Source organism: Aedes albopictus, chromosome 2 (assembly GCF_035046485.1).
Source record: "Aedes albopictus strain Foshan chromosome 2, AalbF5, whole genome shotgun sequence".
Lineage (NCBI taxonomy): Eukaryota > Metazoa > Arthropoda > Insecta > Diptera > Culicidae > Aedes > Aedes albopictus.
In genome coordinates this window covers 248,314,970-248,329,640 of record NC_085137.1, presented here as the reverse complement: position 1 = coordinate 248,329,640, position 14,671 = coordinate 248,314,970, and the positions used below count along the sequence as shown (strand labels likewise).

The following is a 14,671-nucleotide window of genomic DNA, read 5'->3' as shown; positions in this document are numbered from 1 at the left end:
TAAATAATATTGTTGATGAAATTAGCTATTATATGTTATAGATGTTTAAATATTCTTTAATTTACGCTTTCAGTTTTTTTCTCCTGTATCGAAAAAAAAAAATCTTTCCAAACATGCTACATAAAATAGAAGCGAATTTGCAAGGAAGGATGGGTGTAAAATAGGCAGATAACGTGTAATGTTTTATTTGAGCGAGCCCTCACCCGTGCTTCTTTGATGCAATCTAGAACTACAGTCAGTGATAGCATTCGCTGTCATAAGTTTCTTTCTCCGAACACGAGATGGCGCTAGTCGTTTTGATATCGTAATGGAATAAGTGTCTTAAGGTTGGTGAAACATAATAAAAAAAATAGTGTCTTTGCAGAAAAAGTCTGATTTTTCCATCAACAATGACTCAAATTAACAAGATTAAGACCAAGAATAATGTTATCTAATCAAATAAAATTTTAGATTAGAACGTTGTACCCTGTCCCTGTAACGCTGTAAAAAGCAAAATGATAAATAACACACTATGTGGAATTGTTCAATATAATATCAGTATTTTTATATTTTTTAAATACCATAAATACGCTAATTTTTTTACATTTAAACATTTACAAGCTGCGCGAATACTGTTCAAAAAGCGTGAGAAATTGTCTTTTTCTTCAAGCAACAACTAAATTTACTAATAATGTTCAACTTTTTACAGGCTTTCCGAAAATTTGCTTAGTTCAGGGTGGCCACCCAGTCGGGGACTTCGGGAAAACCGGGAAAAGCTCGGGAATTCGAAACCACCGGGAAAACCTCGGGAATTGTTGCTAGTCACCGGGAATTTCCAAAATTCTAAATTTTGTACAGTCTTCAGAATCATAAGTACGGGAACTTGTGGGTTAACAGTTGTTAACAGTTAACAACTGTTGAACATAATAACATAGTGGGTGAACTGGCGTAAAAACCATTCTTGGAAATTAATATCTTATCGTCGATTCATGACAAGTAAAGTTAATCATAGTGATGTTACCTAACAGCACAATTTGAACAATTTTAAAGATATTCTAAAGAACATTCTGGTGGATAGACTGGTTGAGACACATACAAAAATTTATAGATTCATATGACACTTATGCATTTGAGGATGTACATGTTCCAGAAAACATCAAGCGTCCTATAAAAGTTTTATAAAACAAAACAAAAATTATAACTTCTTTCTAAAGAAATATCCTTGTACAATCTCTAGGAGAATACTTGATATAGCCTTTGTCCTTTGAGCGAAAAGTCATTGAGAAAATTTGGATAGGATGCTGATAAAATTTTGAATGCATGAATGAATTGCTGCAAGAAGAAATTCAAATAAAAATTATGAAAACCTAGGTGAGTAATTCTGGTGAAAACATTCTTACAATTTAAAAATAGTTAGTCAAAAACATTTGAAAGAATATTTAAATGGATTTTTAATATCTGATGGAATTCCTCAAAGCACGCCTAGTGTAGTTCATAAAAGTATTTCTAATATTTTGTATGAAAGATTTCTGTTGTTTTTCGTGAAGTGCTTTGATGTACTCATCTGTTGAACTGGTGAAAAAAAAAATGTTCGCAGAAAGCCGGAGTAAGTTATCGGAAAAATCCCTTTTTGGCGAAGCTTTAGCAAAAGTGCCTGCTAAAACTCTTGGTTCAGCAAATTCTCGAGAATTTGGAGTTTTCGTAGTTTCTAGTTAAACTACCAATTGAAATTCTCGCGGGAGTTTCAGTGAGTATTCAAAAGCATCTGGAGCAATATAGTTGTATGATTTATGGAAATAAAAAAATCCCAAATAATGAATCTGCCTCTAAATTTTGGGGGAAATAATTTCTCAAAAACTAATCTTTCAGGAATTTCTGGAGAAATTCTTGACATATCTGAAAATGTGATCAAAAATTAAATCTCTGAGAACTTCATATTGCAATCGCTGAAGAAATAACTGAAAGCTAGACGTTTATCAGACAAAATCTAAGATTTCTTTGATCTCTCAAATTTCTCCTAGAATTTACGATTTCAGTCTAAGTAACCTGCCTGACTTTCTGTAGTAGCCATTTATAATACCATAAAGTTCGCCACTGGTTTTCTATCAAATTATCTTAAAAATGACCATCACAAATACTACACGGAAGATTTTTCTAAAAATCGTTTCCAAAATTCTTTCACGATTAATCTTTCCAGATATTCCGCCAGAAGTCCATTCAGAATATTTTTTTTCTGGGCATTCTGTTATTCCCTATTAGTTTCCCAAACGAACTTACCAAGATTTTTTTTTGGACTATTACTAAGAAATCCACTTACTATTAGATTCGTAAATCCTATAATCATAGTGTATTCTCTGAGAATTGCGACAGCCCACCCCCCCACGGAAAAATCGCAACTTTTTGAATATTTAAGGTAAATGTCACGGACTACCTTCGAAAAATCCCAATGATATTCACGGTGAATATCATTTGGCATTTTTCAAAGGTAGTCCGTGACATTTACCTTAAATATTCGAAAAATAGCGGTTTTTCCGTGACTTTCTTGCAGAACTGGTCTAGCCGCACAAGTTTTTCATATACCATATTCTCTGGTTCAGCTTCTAAAATAAGCTGTAGGTGATTGAATTTAGATATGACGAAATGAATTTTTCAGCACTGCCCCCCAGGATTATCCTTTTTATTTTTATTTGCTTAAGCAACTGCATAATTTGTACTAATTGATCATCCTAAAATTTAAATTAAGAATCTTTAATGAAGATGTCGTAACTTCAATGCCCATCATTGCATACGAGACAATCAACACATGACTTAGCTAAATATTAAGTAAATCAGTTATAAACTTATTTTCAAGTTCATATGAATACTATGTAAAACCCAAAGATTTGAAAATATTCAATATTAATTCTCTTAAATTTTTCTTAGTAAGTTACGTTTAATTTTCACTGTAAATCATTCTATTTTAGAATCGGGAAAAATTTCAAAAAGCTATCGGGAAAACCGGGAAAAACTCGGGAATTTTATTTGCCGCTCAGAGTGGCCACCCTGTTAGTTGCTATACTTCCCCCATTTGCATAACAGTCACATGTGAATAGGAAACCCAACAAATATTAGACTGTTATTCAAATAGGGGTAGTATAACATATACACTACCCGTCACAATTATAGACTCACAAAAAGTATTGCAATATTGTTCACCCTGACTCATCTCGATATCTTTAAAACAAGAACACCTACAAAAATGCCGCATTCAGAAAAGTTGATTTAAAAAGTAAATTTGAATATCATATTTTGGATCAACCATACACTAGGCGCTGTCCATAAAATACGTAGACTAATTTTTTGGCATCTCAGAACCCCCCCCCCCTTTTTAACACTTTTGCCCATACAAAGTTTTCGAAATTTGTACAGATCGTAGACTTTGGCCAGACCCTTCCCTCCCCATCTAAGAGTCTACGTAGTTCATGGTCAGGACCCTATTGTTGTTGGAGAAATGTAGTGTCATCCCCCTGGTTGAAGATGTTTGTATGCGTTGTAAAACAGCTGACGAAGCATAACTGCTAATGTTGATGAGTTGAAGAAGCTATACGTGATAATCTTTCTTCGTCATATAACGAATCTCGCAACGGTCCGGAACCGTGTCTGAGTATCCCATCAGTTGACTCACGTTAAAGACAACAAAGAAACATCAAATAACTGAGGTGCTGTCTAAGAGCTAATTTTTGGCCATCTCAGGTTTTTGTCCATACAAAAAAAACGAATTTTGTTTTGTATGGACTGTAGACTTTAGTCAAGCCAACGCCCACTCTTCCAAACTGTTCCTTCAAATCTACAGGAGTTAATTTGTTCGTTTTAGCAACAAATTATGACATAGCATAATCTGCTGTACTCCGTGAATCAAATAGAAATTTGGAAGCCGCCCGCTCATTGACATGATTAGAATTATACAGGTCAGCCAAACTAACTTGGATTTTAAAACCTCAGATCTACACTCGTAACAGTAGTCATACTAGATATACAGAGTAGCGTTGAATAATCAACTATAGTAAGTGAAACTGCTTGAAGACTAATGAAATTTAATATTACATACATTCAAAGTTGTTCAACATATCCTGGAGTGAAGCTTTTGACATCTACATCTGTTACAGTACTCAGTAAATATATTCACTGCAATCTCTAACATCATATATCCAACTATTGTCAATGAGCCCCTTGGAATTGTACGAATCATATCAAAATTCATCTGGGATATTTTAGACCAATCAAACTACTTCAAAGAGCAGAACTTCAGGTCTACACTTGTAACAGTAGTCATTACCATTTTGAAGAGTAACGATGCATAATTAACTATGGTTACCGTACCTATTGGAAGAATAATAGGACACATTCTACCGTGACGTTACAACGTTTTGACGTCTTTTTGGTCAGATTTTTCACTATAACTTGTAAATTCAACCGTAAACCCTCAAATATTTTTACATATTCAGATTCCTTGTGAAATTTCCAATAAGTATTATCTGTTGAACAGTTAGTTTTCATTGGAAAAGTATGTTAAAAATAGGAATTAGTAGCGTGATGTTACAATGTTGTAACATCATGAGAGATCTGAGTAAAGAGTATTTACTCAGCTTTATTCATATGGTCTATTGGCAATGTATGTACAAACTCATGCAATGGCAGGCAAAGAAAACTCTTCAATTAATAACTGTGGAAGTGCTCTAAGAACACTAAGTTGAAGAGAGGCAAGCCATGTTCCAATGCGAACGTTGAGCCACAAAGAAGAAGAAGATTCATGTCATCCGAAAAACAGACAAATAGGCTGGATTTCGTGAAAATCGTGCCTCGACTGTTAAGCCCGGCTCGTCACATAACACCTTCCAGGGCGATGTTAGACAGCAGGCATGAGGGTTCATCAGCTTTTCGCAGTCCCCCGGCTAGATTCATTGCTTTGATCCATCTAATGAGCGCTCCGGAGAATCCGGGAAGTCGATGAGCAGATGGTGTGTTGGGACTTGGTATTCGTGGTTTTTTGGAGGGTTTGCGCATGGTGAAGATTTGGTCATTCCTACGGCTCCGTTCCACATACCAACCTTGGTCTCTGCTGCGTTGCTGCTGCTTTTATCGTACTCTAGCAGTCCTCGAGGTTCAGCGCGTATGCGGTTGGTTCAGTCGTCCCAGATTATACCAAGGCGGACGGCGGGACCGGGTAGAGGAAAAGAGCTCGATAATAGCATATTATGATATTAAGATCACAATGTGATATTGGTTTGATTGATATAAGAGATAAAAGATCTAAAAATAATATCTAAAATTTACTCCTGGAACATCATCATCAGACCAAATTTAGATCTTGTAAAATCTAACCAATAGCAGAGGAATTCCACGGAGTCATGTCAGTCGATCCTGAGCGACCATTTTAAAAATATCTGAAACTTTGCACAGTTTTTCAATTTCATATAAATCGCCATTTTTTGATATTAAACCTTCATATTCACTCACGATTAACTTTTCAAAAGGGTGTATGCGAAAATAGTTCTAAAATATTCTAAAAGCTGTACAGCAAAAACGGATTGTTCGATTGTTATAAATTTTTCAGCAAAGTTAGATAACTAAATGATGATTCCTTAGAAAATATACACTGTAAAAAATTTCTTTTTCTACTTTGAAAAAATATGATATTTGTCACAAAAACTCAAATATCTCAAAACCCTATCTTTTTACCAACTTCAATTTTTTAGGGGAAATGGCCCATTATATCAGCTATCTACCATAAAATTTTGGTGATGGTAAACTGATAAACAAAAAAGTTATGACATTTCAAACATTTCACAATTTTTACATTTAGTAACAAAAAAAAATTTTTTTCTGTGTAAATTATTTCGAGAATTATATTTTGATGCTGATTTTATTGTAAAGGCTACCGCCTGAATTAAACAAGTTGTTTTCATGATACTTTAGTTTGATTATTCGTAATTACTATAGTATCTATTTGAAACTTAGACGCGATCCAGTGTTGTGATCAAAAATATTGAGATTGTCATACTTTTTATTGTACGTGACTGGTGAAAAAATCCCTTGATAGTGTTGAAAAGCTGTTGATTATAAGAAAAATGGAATTGAGTTTATTTTTAAGACAAAAGCTGTATAATAAAAGTTTTTTTATACGCGAATACGTCTAGTTTATCCGCAAAAAAAATCCCTCTTACACACTTATTTCTGAATTGCCTGTTCGGTACTTTTTTGACGAGATTATAACAGCAGTACGATCTCGGTAGTTTCGGTAATCGATTTTACTGAGGCTCAGTAAAACAACTGTCAAAATCGTATGGAAAAGGTAAACAATGCATTTTTGCTGAACGAGTTCGGTGCTCAGCAGTTTTAATCTCGTCAAAAAATTACCGAACTCGGTAATCAAAATTAAGTGTGTAGAGAACAGACTTTATGATCGGAAGAATGCGAGTAACTTCAACAACAACAAATGCATAAGAGGTACATACCACAGACAAACAGACGAAACGCCTAGAACAATTTTAGTGAAAATTCATCGCCCAGTTCACACTATCACCACCTGGTGGAAATGTTTCACGAAACACTGCGTTGTGCAATATCGTCATCAGAAGGCGCTAGTGTGAAACGTCAAACGCAAAGAAAAACGATGGGCGCTCTTCTTGTTATGAAAGCCACAACCAAGATTCAAAATGATCGTTGAAGGCGTGGTCAATGAAAATTTCGCCAGTGTTACGTTTGTTTGTCTGTATACATACCTGACAATGCTCACGAAAAAAACAAAAAAATACTACCGCTATGAATATTAAAAATTGTATAGTATTTTTTTTCTTCAGCCACCAACACCAAACAAGTAAGTTAAAATTAATAAGTGATTTTGTTTATTATAATCTAACGAACAAGATGAACAGTCGCTTTCTCAAAGGTCTTCAACTCAACGCTCTCTTGTAGACCGTTTGATGAAAAAAAAAATGTTCAAAAGAGTTACGAAATCTCACCGAAAGCACCATAGATAAACTGAAAGAGACTGGTTATGACCAAATGTCCACATTGTGTACAAAATTACGCATTTGCACGTCCTGCCGTCTAGAATTTGACAAACGAGCCATCTGTATATCATCGGTAAAGCAGGGCGCAGGAAGTTCGAAAACGACAACAACTGAGAAATTGCCATCAGCGACATCTGTTTAAACAATTTAATTACGCCCCTTTTCAAAAATGCCCTGTAATATTCTTCAACATCTATACCCATTTCAATATTTTTAACGTTGCAAAACACGCTTTCAACATTCATCTTGAAGAAGAGGGAAAACACTTGTCCTCAAATGTAACAGCAAATTAATGAATAAACGACTAACGCGCAGGGCGTGATAAAATCGGAACATTACGGTACATAGTATATTATATTATATGTATATATAATATATAATAAAAACAACTTGTTTTACTCACGCAAGGCCATTAACAATAAAATCAGCATCAAACTTCAATTTCCGGCCGAAATAATTTACACTAAAAAAAATTATTACTAAATGTGAAAATTGTGAAATGTTTGAATTGTCATAACTTTTTTGTTTATTTTCATGGTAGATTGCTAATACAATGGACCGTTTTCTCTAAAAAATTACGTTGGTAAAAAGATAGGGTTTTGAGATATTTGAGTTTTTGTGACAAAAATGATACTTTTTAATTTTAAAAAAGATTTTTTTCACAGTGTATATTTTCTTAGGAATCGCCATTTAGTTATCTAACTTTGCTGAACAATAAAATCAGCATCAAATCACGATTCCCGGCCGAAATAGTTTACACAGAAAAATTTTTTTTACTAAATGTAAAAATTGTGAAATTTTTGAAATGTTATAACTTTTTTGTTTATTAGTTTACCATCACCAAATTTTTATGGTAGATTGCTAATACAATGGACCGTTTTCCCTAAAAAATTCAACTTGGTAAAAAGATAGGGTTTTGAGATATTTGAGTTTTTGTGACAAAAATGATGTTTTTCAATGATAAAATAGATTTTTTTTCACAGTGTATATTTTCTTAGAAATCACCATTTAGCTATCTAACTTTGCTGAAAAATTCATAACAATCGAACAATCCGTTTTTGCTGTGCATATTTTTGAATATTTTTGAACCATTTTCACATACACCCTTTTGAAAAGTTAGTCGTGGCTCTAAATAAAAATTTGATATCGAAAAATGGCGATTTAGATGGAACTGAAAAACTGTGCAAAGTTTCAGTTCAATAGAAAATCATGAATTAAAAATTTTCCTTAATTTTGATGCTGTTGCTTGGAATCGCTCAGCAGCAAGCTATTCGTTTGATCTTGAAATATCACATTTTGATATTGTTTAGATGTTCCAGGAACATTTTTCAGATTTTCTTTTCAGATCTTCCATCTCTTATATCAATCAAGCCAATATCATTTTTTGATCGTCAGTACTTCACCTCTACCCGGGTTGTTGATCGCGGAGAGTATTTGACGCATTTTCACCATCCCCAGGTAGTGGTCAGAGTCGATGTTAGTGCCACGATAGGTCCCTGACGTCGATAATGTCGGAGAAGTGTCGTCCGTCAATTAGGACGTGGTCGATTTGGGACCCCGTCTGCTGTGGTGATAACGATAACGGAGATTTTTGCAGGGTGGCCACCGAACCGGGAAAAACGGGAAAACCGGGAAAAAGACGGGAATTCGGAACGACCGGGAAAAAAGCGGGAAAAAGCCGGGAATTTGGAATGATTACCGGGAAAATTGTTGTTAAGAGTAACTTGATGTGCATATTTGAATTTTACACCTCATCGAAAATCTGCAAAATCAAAACCAAACCAAAATACTCCTGGGATACTTCTACGAAATCCCAAGGAATTCGCCTGTACAATCACTTGGAATTTCCTTAAAACAGAACTTGGGATTCTTCAAGAAGTTTCTTCTAGAATTCCTTTAGGTTTTTGTACCGCTTGATTATCTCTTGGAATTCGATGAGATTTTTTCGAGGAAAGAGTTTCTTACATCTGAGATTTTTTCAAAAGTTTCTTTTTGGATTAATCGGTGTCCTTTCTTAAATTTATTCTAGTTTTTTTCAGGGAATCTTTCCGAAATTTCACCAAGAATCTTAATAGATAAGAAAATCATTACCACTAAACTGGGTTTTAATCAAGACAACCTATTGCAATTTATTCAAGAGTTCCTTTTAAGATTCATTAAGATTTTCCTTCCGCAATTGTAACAGGAGTTGCTCCAATCTTCAAAATTTCCTACGGGAATTCTTCCCAGATTATTTTTTTGAAATCCCTCCAGAAATTTTTTCCTTTTCTTCCTGGAGCTTCCTCTGGGGTTTCCCTAGAATTTTCTCCTGGAATTCCTCCGAAAGCTTTTTTTAGAAATCAATCGGTAGTTTTTTCTGGGATTCTTTACAGAGTTTCTTCTGGTATTTCTCCAGGATATCATTCTGTTACTCATCCATCTCCACGAATTATTTGGCCAATTTAAAAAAAAAAAGACAATTACACCGTCTTCGACCTTGCGGCCTCTACAGACTGAACATTATAAACATTCGACAACGGACAACACATATAACACCCAGTGGCCCAGTGGAGAATTTTCCGTTCGACGAAAAGTTTTCCCCGACTGGAGCGGGAATCGAACCCACACTCCGAGGCTTACGAGACACCTAAACGACTGCCGCCGCTAACCGCTCGGTCACGAAGCCCAATTTCTGCAGGAGTGCCTTCTGAAACTTCGATTTTGAAAACTTCCAAGAGATTTTGCTGAATTTTATCTTTATTATTATTTGCTTTTGGAATTTCTCCAGTGTTTCTTACCGCGTTTCCTTCAAGAGTTCTTCTTGGGCACCCTACAGGAGTTTGTTCAAAGAAACCTCCAGGAGTTGCTTATGAAAGTTGCTTTTGGAGTTGCACCAGGAGTTGCTTTTGGGCATCCTTCAGAAGCTCCCTCTGCAAATCACCCAGGAGTTCCTTCTGGATGATCTCCCAAAATTTCTTACAAAAACTTTACGATAACTATTTCTGGAAATACTCCAGAATCCTGAACATCAAACTACTGCGGGAGTTTTGTAATCGAGAACTCTTCCAAGAGTTCCTTGGGAAACCTTCTAGACATGTAGGAGATTCTTTTGGGAATCCTTCAGGAGTTCCAGGAGAAATCCCTAGATCGAATTCATGATCCCAGACCAAAAGTTCTATTCCCTAATTTCCAACAGACTGACTTAAATCCTAAATTCCCTAAAGGAACCTCTTCCAGAATAAATCAATTAACGCTCGAGGGATCGCGCTGTTGTGTTTTGTACAACACGTTGAAAAAATCTCGCTTTTTGAGTTCAGTATTAGCGTGGTGCTGGCGGTGGTGGCCAACCGCGCTAGTTATGGACGGTTAAGGAATCTAGAGGAATCCACAAAAGATATACAAGGTGGAATCGCTAACAGAAGTTACTGAAGAAATCCAAGATAATATTTTTGAAGTAATCGAAAGATGAAATCTCGGACAAAACTTTGTAAGAATCTTTGTAAGAATGCTCGGTATCACCGCCGGGGTCATATTGACCCCTTCGGCTCCAAATGGTTAAATACCATGCGATAATAAAACAATATTTCAGCTTGAGCTTTACCATACCGCAAAAGCGATTTTTGCTTCAAGAACTCCGAAGAACGTGAACAGTCATAGTTAGCTACCACTTCTACACTTGTTTTTTTAAAGTACAAGAAAATAAGTAAAATAATGAGTGAGGGAAAGCTTGAATTATGCACTATTTGGAGCTGAATGAAAATATGTTGTAAGTAATTGTGTAGCATACGCCTTTTATGTCATCATTGGTAGTTACTTCCATTTTTTCCATAGATGCATTACGTCAAGAATAATATTAAACTATAAACATCTAGTACATAGTATTCACAGGATTGCAAGTGCATTTTTACATGGTACTTATCCATATGATACGAAAATTGGGCGTTACCTACTAAAAAAAATGTGCATTTAAAAAACCGGGAAAATTTCAGAAATCGTACCGGGAAAACCGGGAAAAAGACGGGAATTTCAAAACTGATATTTAGTGGCCACCCTGTTTTTGGGATATTTAGCGTAGTTCAAACTGCATTGGAGTTTAGTCGTAGACATCTATGGTCGTTACATAGTGAAATTCAATATGAAATGTAATATTACATATCCAACTATTATTTATCTATGACCACCCTTGGAGTTGTACGACTCATTCCGATGTTCCCAACATTAGGAAGGTTAAGCAAGATCGGTTGTATGCTGCTAGGTTGGTGTCGGCAGTTGATGTTAGGCCTTGCGAGCCGGCCGAAAAAAAAAACAAGCAGAGAATTATCAACAAGAGAATACGAACCGATACATTTGGCGACGACACAGCGAATAAAAAGGTCTTGCGATTGGAAACTCGGTACGTGAACTGCCTATCTCTCAACTTCATTGGAGCACCTCCATATTCGTGGATCTACTGAAGAATCTCGCGTTCGGCAACGTTGCGCTGCAGGAGGTGTGTTGGACAGCATATGGTACGAACGTTTAGAGGTATTCATACCATCCACCAGAGCTGCGGCAACACACACGAGTTGGAAACAGCTTTTATTGTGATGGGCGATATGCAGAGGCGTGTGATTGGTGGCCGATCGACGAAAGAATGTGCAGGTGGAGGATCAAGGACCAATTCTTTAACTTCAGTGTAAACAACGTGCACAGCCCACACTCCGGAAGCTCATATGACAAGGATGCATTCTACGCGCAGCTCAAACGCGAGTACGAAGGACATGGCCCAGCACAGCTTCCCTAATGGTTACACACACCTGGTGATCATCAGAGTAAATACGATCTAGGTACATCCAGGTACGATTTAGAGCGATTGAAACAACCGGACGTACCCTCAACATACGTGCATCATTTCGAAGCAGCATTGCCGGACGAGGGTGTGCTCGATGTGAACCCTCTGGAGAACTGCTGGAGTACAGTCAAAGCAGCCTTCAACAATGCAGCCGAGAGCACTATCGGGTACGTGGAGCGGAGTATAAAATAATTCTTGATGTTTTTTTTTCAATTTTTGAAAAATCCGTGGAAGGTTTGCAGAATATATCCTTGGAGAAACTCTTGTAGCAATAATTCAATTTTGAAGCTTCTGGAAGCGATTTTGAATGTTCTGGATCGATTCCTAAGGGAGTTTTTGTAAGAATTCCAGGAAAAAAAATCCTTGGACAAATCCATGAAAGAATCCTTGAAATATCGCTGCATTGCATTTATGTAAACGACCGGCACCGGCCCAGTGCGTAAAAGTGGCATGATTTACAAAACTGCAGATAACTTTTGAAAGAAGAAAAAAACATCTCTAATTTTTTGATATGTTATGTTTAAATGTCTCAGCTTTCAATTGATGCAAAAATTTTGAAAATCGGTGGTTGCCATCATGGTGAAAAAAAGTTTTGGTATAAAAATCCAAGATGGCGGCCAAAATCAATATGGCCGACTCAACTTTTTATAGTTGTAAATAGTAGCTCTATCTTTCCTCTTTTCAACAACATTTCGTTTTGAGGTGGTTTTAGGCGAAATGAGCCACCATTTGACCAAAATCGAGGGGTCTGCAAAAATTATTGTGGCTCTAACTAACGGGGGGTCAATCAATTTGAGTAACCAAATGCATATTCCTTAATTTTTAAGCGAGAACTTTCATAAAATCACCACCTAAAACTTTTTTGAATATAAGGTGTAAATAGTAGGCCGGTCTCAGCGAGAATTTTTCATGTCTAATCGAAAATAGGGAAAAAACAACTTCGCCAGTTTGTACCATGGCACATGTTCATTTTTATATGAAATCAGGTCGTAAATCCCTGGCCAAGTTCGCAGGGGTTGACGGTATTAAAGTGAAGGAGTTTCATTTTGATTATTGTAATGTAGTGTTCTTTAGTGAAACATATCACCTTTTTAACACTTTAATGCGCCTCCAACGGTTCATCACGAACCGGCTGCTGCAGATGGAGTATGGCTGATCATATGCATCAGACATGCTCGATAAACACGGAGGAACCGCCAGGGCTCAGTAGAGTCTATTCCCAAGCAACAGTTCCAAGTCGGTTGAATTTGAGAAGGTTTTGATTATCGTTACAAATCCTAATAAAAGTATTATAGGATTTGTGACAGGTTTTGGAACCTTTAACAGCCAGCTGACTTTAAAATGTTGTTTGGGCTCTATTTCCCACGTTTCTCGGTTGATTTTGATTAGTAATTCATTAATGCCGTAGTCGCTTTTTCGATTTTTTACCATGTTAGTTGGTCATATTCTGCCTATGATCGCATATCAGTCCCATATTTGCTGGGTTTCCTATTCATATGGGACAGTTATGCGATCATAGGCAGTATTTTCTTTAAATAATGCAATTAAAATCAACCGACGAATTGATAGTGGGAAGAAGATTTGCAGCACTTAATTGTGCTGATAGATTCGAAGCTAACGTGCGAACATTTAAACGCATTGTTGACATCAATGCGTTCGACGTGACATTTTGGACAAAAGCTGACTGCTTTTTATTAACTGAACAACGTTACTTTTGTATGACTAGGTTGACATTTCTAGGCCACGCATGAGAAAATGACATGGTTTATCGAGGTAGGACCGATAGGATAGAACGAATTTGAATATTTTTCATAGTATTTGTAGGGGGATGAATACATAATAGTTGACAAGCAATTTTTGTTTTATTACAATCAACTGACCAACTTTGCGTATTTTTGTTCTTCTCTTAGATAGTGTTATGACACCAACAGAAAAATATCAGGAGTTCAGTTACATGTTTCTGTGGGTTTTTCACCGATGACAATTTAAGGACACAAGAGATGAACACAGAGAAGTAGAAATCAAGAAAACAATTTGACAAAGAATCGACTGTATTTTAACATACGGGTTCGACTGATTCGATGAATCTATCTAGAAGTATCTAGAAGACAATTAATGCTAAGATTGGAAAATAGCTTGCAGTTGGGACTAGACTAAAATAGTGGCCAATAGAAAACAATGCGCTAGACAGCATTATTATTCATTTTTTTAAATATTTACCCGTAGGCTTTTCGACGGTTGACTGTACGGTATTTAGCTGAGTACGAAGATACGGATTAGTTGGTGTACAGATGACAGGGTTCTCACGGGAAGTGCTTCAAGCGAGGCTTACATAACAACTGACAATAAAGAAACCTATTTTCCTTGACTTTCTACTGACCGAACACACGTGTTTTTGTTAATCTCCTAGGCATTATTAAGACATGACGTATGTGCATGACGCAACAACTACCAGGACACAGTTCCATACGTCTCTTTTTAATAACGACATTCAGCATATTTCCAATAAAACTATACTTCAATAAAGCAATGACTAAAACTGGTATGATAGAACAGATCAGAATGACCTTATTGACTATTACCTTGGGAATCTACTTCGAATAACTGACAAATTGACAAGAACCTAACTAAATACATGGACCATACTACAAAAAACCAATTGACAAAAAGAAAAAAAAGGGAAACTTTTATTATAACTATTTTTGTTCAACGCAGGCCAAAACAGTGTCGACTTGGGCCACGATATGCCTACGTACTTCTGTGTGTTGAAACAAAAATAGAGGCTCATAGAAGCAAACGTAGGGAAAGGGTGCGGTGTTAGAACATAAGC

General features: G+C 36.2%; 1 protein-coding gene across 1 annotated transcript in view; it reads left to right on the top strand.

The window, feature by feature from the left end:
* Positions 1-14,671, top strand: part of LOC134288002 (craniofacial development protein 2-like) — a 366,803-nt gene that overhangs the window by 301,037 nt on the left and 51,095 nt on the right. The window lies entirely within an intron of this gene.